The sequence below is a fragment of the Rhinichthys klamathensis genome, unplaced genomic scaffold, assembly GCF_029890125.1.
Source record: "Rhinichthys klamathensis goyatoka isolate OS25496 unplaced genomic scaffold, OSU_Roscu_1.1 h1tg000767l_1, whole genome shotgun sequence".
Lineage (NCBI taxonomy): Eukaryota > Metazoa > Chordata > Actinopteri > Cypriniformes > Leuciscidae > Rhinichthys > Rhinichthys klamathensis.
In genome coordinates, this window is record NW_026607167.1 from 55,001 (window position 1) to 62,500 (window position 7,500).

The 7,500-nt window shown below is 36.4% G+C and overlaps 1 protein-coding gene across 5 annotated transcripts in view; it reads right to left on the bottom strand.

The window, feature by feature from the left end:
• Window positions 1–6,825: 6,825 nt before the first annotated feature.
• atg16l1 (ATG16 autophagy related 16-like 1 (S. cerevisiae)) overlaps window positions 6,826–7,500 on the bottom strand; it is a 30,349-nt gene continuing 29,674 nt past the window's right edge. For 4 of the 5 annotated variants that reach the window (XM_056242958.1, XM_056242957.1, XM_056242956.1 and 1 more), the window contains one exon: window positions 7,241–7,500. This exon is cut by the window's right edge and continues 237 nt beyond it. The gene's annotated coding sequence lies outside the window, so the exon portion shown is untranslated. The other variant, XR_008805810.1, reaches the window with a different exon arrangement.

Here is a 7,500-nt window from a genome sequence, read left to right on the forward strand (position 1 = left end):
AGCCGTGGCTCAGTTCTCTACCGTCAGCGAGATTAGCGTGCAGAAGAAATGAAGACGCACAACTAATCCAATCAAATGTGTATCACTCGGAAATCATTGTTATATCACACCTGTGACAATCACAAGGAAATGCATTAAGAAATAAGGGTCCCATTAGTTCATTCATTAACTAACAATGAGCAATATACAGTCAAATTCAGCAATATTCAGACACCAGATATCATTTTTGATATTTGTTTACTAGTGTGTACAGGACACTATAGATCATTTATGTAAGTGAGGAGAGCAAAATAAAGTAAACTGTGACATATTATACCCAATAATTCTTCATACAGTGACTACCAGTAATATCTATAAACATTTGGGACCAAAAATGATTCCGACATCATGTTTTCTTCAGTGTTTTTTCTGTAATTGCTAATGCTCTTTTTACACACAGACTGAACAACATGAAGCATTGCTTGGTGATTGGTTGAGCTAAACTGGTATTATATAATTGTGTAGTTAAATTTAACAGCTGACAGATATTCAACATAATTCATGTGTGAGAGTCTAACAGAAGGACGGACAAAACCAGTCAAATATCAGCTGATCTAATAACTCTGAGTTCTGCTCATATTTTACTACCATTTTCTAAACTATAGCGAATAAACTGTGATAAAGTGAGAAATGTCGAAGGTCTGAATAATAATTTGACTGTATTTGTTACAGTTTTTGTTCATCTTTACTAATGTTAAGAAATGCAAGCTTATTGTAAAATGTTACAGGTATGTTATTGTTTTCAGAAGACATATTTAGGAACATTATTTTCTGAATCCGACTGATTGGTGTCATCTTTTACTACTGGATCTAGTAGTGTCGGTTAGTGTCACACACACACTAAGGTTAATAGTTAATGGAACACTGGATCGACCAATCAGAAGACAGGACTGGAACGTTCCATTTCATGTTTGTTGCTATTTAGAGAGAGAGAGAGAGAGAGAGAGAGAGGTGGTGTAGTGGGTTAGAGACCGGCTGACAGAGAGAGAGAGAGAGAGAGAGAGAGAGAGAGGTGGTGTAGTGGGTTAGAGACTGGCTGACAGAGAGAGAGAGAGAGAGAGAGAGGTGGTGTAGTGGGTTAGAGACCGGCTGACAGAGAGAGAGAGAGAGAGAGAGAGAGGTGGTGTAGTGGGTTAGAGACTGGCTGACAGAGAGAGAGAGAGAGAGACACTGAGCGCTGGGCTGATAAACCGATCTGTGATAGTCAGTGTCAGCAGTCTCAGTCTCAGTGCTGATGTCAGCGCACGGATTACACACAGAGAAAAGACCCTCTTATCGCTCGCGTCTCACGTACACACACTCTGAGCGGCTGTCAGGGTCCGAGAAACGCCAGACAAACTCACACACACATCACCTATAGCAGGGAAATGTGAGAAATACTTTTGAATACCTTTTTTGGGGCAATATTAACAAAAAACTGAGATTAATATATTTTTTGCTTTTCTGCAATATATATTGTGATATTAAAAGAAATACAGGTATTTTCAGATGATAACTTACATAAACTCTATGGCTTGGAAAGAATTAATCATTCCAGAATGAGTTGGGTGATTTTGTTGGGGAGTTTCGACTTCATAGAAAAGAAAAATAATAATAATTCAAAAAAGCTGAAAAATTACTTTTTACTCAGGATTTTACTTTTGTCCTTTAAGGGCTGAACCATTTAGGAAAAGCTTCAGTGTAATAAAAAATGCTTTTCGAAATTGTAAACAAAGATTATTGTAAGTGTTTTACAAGAAAATACTATTTCAGTTTTTCTACTTCAAAATTTCACATTTAATTCAATGTTTCTTTTTTTATTTCAACTATTTTTATGAAATTTACAAGCAATTTCTGAGTGAAAATTATTTCCAAGTAGAAAAAAATCTAGTGTTGAAGTGGTTGTGGTGTTTTTGACCAGTTCAGTATGAATAATAATGATTAAAAAAAAATTTAAACCTTTTTATTTTACTGTAAAATTACAATACTAATTGATATACCTTGATTTATTAATTTTCAAACAGAAACGCAGAGCTTTTATTTTGACGAGTTGCCGGTAAATAAAAATATGCGCTGCTGGTTTCAGAGTGAAGCTCGAAACTTTCACTGCATCCGAAATCACGCTAGGAACTATATTTGGATTTGACATACACATCTGCAACATAATCTGATCTCATCGTACGAAAATAGACACTAGCCGCTTTTTCATTACCCTTCAAATTGCGCGAATTGAAATTGAAAATTGAAAATGCGCACAATGGAAACACGTAAATTTCGCGAAAACTCCCATTTATCGCAAAAAAGTTTTTCGCTCGCATGAGGAGGTTTTTCAGGCAATTCGAAATAGGACATTTTCGCAAAAAAAAAGTCGCAATTGCGTGTTATAAAGTCAGAATTGTGAGATATAAAGTCAGAATTGCGAGATATAGTCAGAATTGCGTGATATAAAGTCGAAATTGCGTGTTATAAAGTCAGAATTGCGAGATATAAAGTCAGAATTGCGAGATATAAAGTCAGAATTGCGTGATATAAAGTCAGAATTGCGTGATATAAAGTCAGAATTGCGAGATATAAAGTCAGAATTGCGTGATAAAAGCTAGTCAACCCGCCACCAGCCGCCCCCCCGTCAACAATCCAGTCACCAAGATATACCTCCCTGAAATGACTTCTTGCAGGTTGGGATGTCTGCCATTGTTGATTCCAAAGCCGGTGCTGGATAAACAGCGAGCGTGCGCGTGCGACAGTCGGCTGCGGAAGGCTAAATTATTTACGACAGCAGTAATGGACAATTCTGCTTCCAAACTGTAGGGCGACCGCTGAGGAAAAATCACATGGTGTTGCTTTAAGATGAAAATGCTTATTGGTCTTAGTCACATTTTTGTAATTTTCTCTTTCATAGTTTTAGTCTAGTTTTAGTTGACAAAGTCATTGCATTTTTTTGTCAACTTTTAGTCAAACTTCAGTTACCGACATTAATTTTGGCAGCTATTTTATATGTCGTCTTTAGACAAAAAATGACATTATAATTTTTTGCTTTAGGCCAATTCAGTTAAGCTTATGAGACATTTGAATCAAGGTAACAGGCTGTATTGACAATTAACTCTTTAGCAGTAGCACTTGTGCAATTCTACATATCCCTGTTCCTTAGTTCAGTGGTACTCCAATTTTTTAGAGTGCCGTAACCCCTCTTGCACTTAGACTGCAGTCACACCTTTTCCATTAAGGGACAATATCTGCCCCTTTTAATCGATTTTTTCCAGTTAATTTTTTACCTTTATAAATACTTTTATAAAAGAAATAATGCTTTAAATAAAACAATGTTCAATAAATATGCAATGATGGTAAAAACGAGGTGATACTTTTTAACATTAAATTAAAATCGCCAGTAGGTGGCGGTAAGTCACTGTCTTTATGAGTGAGTCATCCGTCATCGAGTCATTCATTCATTCAGCATCAAACACAACAGTCTATGGTAACAAAGCAAGTGGCTGTATTTATGAACGGGTCATTGAATCTCACGATTCGTTCAAAGCCACAGATTCGTTCTCGAATCACCACTGTCTGCTGCCGTGGCTTTTGTTGCAAAATAGCAATAATATGCAATAATATGATCAACATTAAAAACACTGCTGGATATCAGCCTGTATTGATCGCAGATTTAGTCACACAAACAGCGCAAGCGGCTCGTGACAGAATAAAGACCAACTGAATGACACTTTAATTAATGTAAGTAGAAAATCTCAAATGAAGATCACTGAACTCCAGCTTACTTGTCAGTGTTTTCAGATCATCCGCGCTTCTTCAGCAGCGTAGAGAGCGCGCGCGAGCATGGTTGCCAGATACTATTGACAAGACCGGGTAGAAAGCGTGTTATTTTAACAGAAAAGCTCTGACTGGGGATTTAATTATTTAAATCTGGCAACCCGACCGTAAGCATGAACGGTCGTAAACACCGTCTGTAATGTGTTGTTGTCTCCTACAAGGAATTTAAGGTCCGTACGTGAAATTTAAGACCTCCTTATTGGAAATTGCAGATTTTAAGACATTTTCAGACCTTAAAAAGCGAAAATGTTATTTAAGACCTTTTAAGACTTTTTAAGGACCCGCGGGGACCCTGATAAAATACAAAAACTTTATACGTCTATTAGGGAACATACCTATAACTGCACTGACACATCACGGAGTGAAAGCAAGCATGAGAGACCAATGCGATGTCAGCTCGCAGTGCGCCCTCGTACATAGTTAACGTTAAAGTAAAACAATGATTACAATATCATAATAGACAATACACATCGCACACCACTACGCACATAAAGAATGAACTTACAATTGAACTGAAATTAACCAGCTTTCTTCTCCTCTCCTGCTGTTTCGCGTGCAGGAGACAGACGTAATGCTGGCGCGAATGTGACGCGAAATGTCACGTGAACGAGAAAATCCACAAAGAACGAATAGTAAATAAAAAAGTACGCTAATTAGATAGTTTTAATTAGGAAAACATTTAGATATGTCTAACTCAAATTGCCATTGAAAATTTAAGACCTTTCATAAGTCAAAATAAGACTTTTTAAGGCCATAAATTTTTAAAATCTAATTTAAGACTTTTTAAGGACCCGCGGATACCCTGAGTCAGAATTGTGAGAAATAAACTATTCTGAGGGGACAAAAGTTAGTCTTTTTCCCCCCTTAGAATTGGCCTAAGTCGCAATTGCGAGTTTATATCTCACAATTCTGAGAAAAGATGTCAGAATTTCGAGATATAAACTCGCAATTATGTGTTATAAAGTCAGAATTGCGAGATGTAAACTCGCAATTGTGAGAGAAAAAAAGTCGCAATTGTGAGATAAAAAGTCGCAATTATTTACTTTTTTTTATTTATTCAGTGGCGGAAACAAGCTTCCATATTTTTCCTATTAGTGTGATAACTTTTATTTTTCTCTCAGATCATTTATTTTCTCGCATGTAATAAAGACACAATTCTAGCTCCATAGATAACACGCCACGTCTCCTTCAATTAATATCAATGTCTAGTGCGGCGGCTCTGATATATATAAACTTACCAACGTCACCATGATGTTTGGAATGACTGATCGCGAAAAGAAAAAATCATGTTTTAGTCGCATAACATCGGTTAATGGAAACGCCGTTATTTCGCAATAATTTTTTATCGGTATTTAGAAAAATAAATCGCTAAAGTTTTGCACAAATCTGTAATGGAAACGCACCTACTGTCAGTTTATGGGCAAATCTCACGAAAATGGTCATGTGATCCCATTAAGAAAATACAGGTGAAACTGGAAAGATTTGAGACTCATTTATAGACTCATTACATGCAAAGTGAGATATTTCAAGCCTTTATTTGTTATAATATTGATGATTATGGCTTACAGCTTATGAAAACCCCAAACTCAAAATTTGAATATTGTGAAAAGGTTTTCATAAGCTGTAATCCATAATCATCAACATTATAACAAACAAAGGCTTGAAATATCTCACTTTGCATGTAATGAGTCTATATAATATATTAGTTTCACCTTTTAAGTTGAATTACTGAAATAAATGAACTTTTGCACGATATTCTAATTTTTTCAGTTTCACCTGTATAGCTTGTTTTTTTTTTCTTAATACGCTTTCCAGACACTATAAAGATAAATATGACTCACTCTAATCGACATGTCGTTCCAGTTTTTAAATCCAAGAAAAAGACAGACAAATGCAAGTAACGTCTCACACATTTTATGGTGTGCAAACATTAAGCAGACATATACAGAGACCTCATATACATTAGCGACAATTACCTTCCACAGTCCGTTGAGCGATACAATAGTGCCCACTCTCAGCCCCACCCAAAAAATGTGTCACATGGGCGGGGCTAAACGCAAGCCACACCTACAAATTATCTGAGGGGGTGTGGCTAAATGCTAGCCACACCCACAAGTCATCCATGAAGTGTTGTCCCCTCCACTCACTATCTGAAACCAAGCGCACTTGTTGGGCACCTTAGACTCCAGCGTTGAGCGTCGGGGATGTGAGTGTTTTAAATCGAGCTAATGTGATCGCAGACACATCAGTTATAGTGTTAGACATCGAGTGTGAAGGAGCATTACAGACATTTGTTTGTTTTTAACCAAGTGCAAATGTCACCAGTTCCACTGCTGGCGTAAGGGCACGTAACAAGTGCACTTGTTTTCCGTTGCAGAAACAGCTGAGCAGAGTTACAGTATTTGAAACAGACATCATGCTCGGAGGATATGAGCTTGTGTGCATCGTAAATAAAAATTAAATTAAAATAAAGTACAACAGAGCACTGTTTTCTTCAATAAAACACACATTCAGAGTCACTGCATACATCACATGTTCACCACACACACACACACACGGTCATCCAGGACCCGAGGGGAGGGGCTTATGATAGCGAGCGCTGTGATTGGACCAAATAATATGTGACACGCCCTCATTTTCAGATGTGTCAAATTAAATGTCTATAAATCATTTAGAGTAATTCAAATAAACTATAGGAGGGAATTGTGGGAAATACTTCTGAATGTCTTATGCACGGCAAACAAACTTTTTGAATTTTGAATGTGACAAATAATCATATCTCATCACACAAAAACAGACACAGTTGGGCGTTTGTGGAAATCTCACAAAAAAGGTCAAGTGAATCAAAACTACTACATTTTGCGTAGAGAAAATAAAGCCTTTTTTTTATTTTTTATTTTTTTAGATTTTTTTTATTTTATACATGCACTTTTTTTTTTAAAACAAATTTTCGCCCCAAAATGTATTACTACAATCTAAAAAAAAAAATTGTTCTCATTACTGTGATGTGGGAAAAATAGCAATTATAATATGTATTTATTATAATATAATTATATAATAACAGCATATGTTCTGGCTTCAGTTTATGCAGATTCTAATAAATAAAAGCCCTTTGTGGACGACGTCATAATCCTTACTGTATTACAGTGTGAGAATTCATTTCTCATTCATGACAACGGTATTTTTTTAAGTGCATGGGGGTTAAATGTGCTTAAAAGTCAAAAAATGTAAATTCATATAAACAGAAATCCTGCATGTTCTTTAAGCAAAATGTGAGACATTTCTTTGTAAGATTCATCCTAAAGAAAATTGGGTTCCTGTTCAATGCATGTTTGATATTCCAGTTTATAAAAGGGAGATGCAGGATTTCCAGCACTCCAGGAAAACTGTTTTGTCACATACACACACACGTGCGCACACACACACACACAGCTTAATGACCTGTATCTGTATAAGGCAAAGCATAATCTCCCAACAGTAAATGCACACAAACACACACACACTAATTTAAAGCCGTGTTAAAATAAGCAGTAAGAGTCGTGTAGGACAACGAGTCATTTGCATAATCTTCATTGTCCCACATCTAGTGTGTGCGAGACAGTACAGGAAAGCCGATATAAATATATTCATGTATAATTACGTGTGCGGTGCTGCCCGATC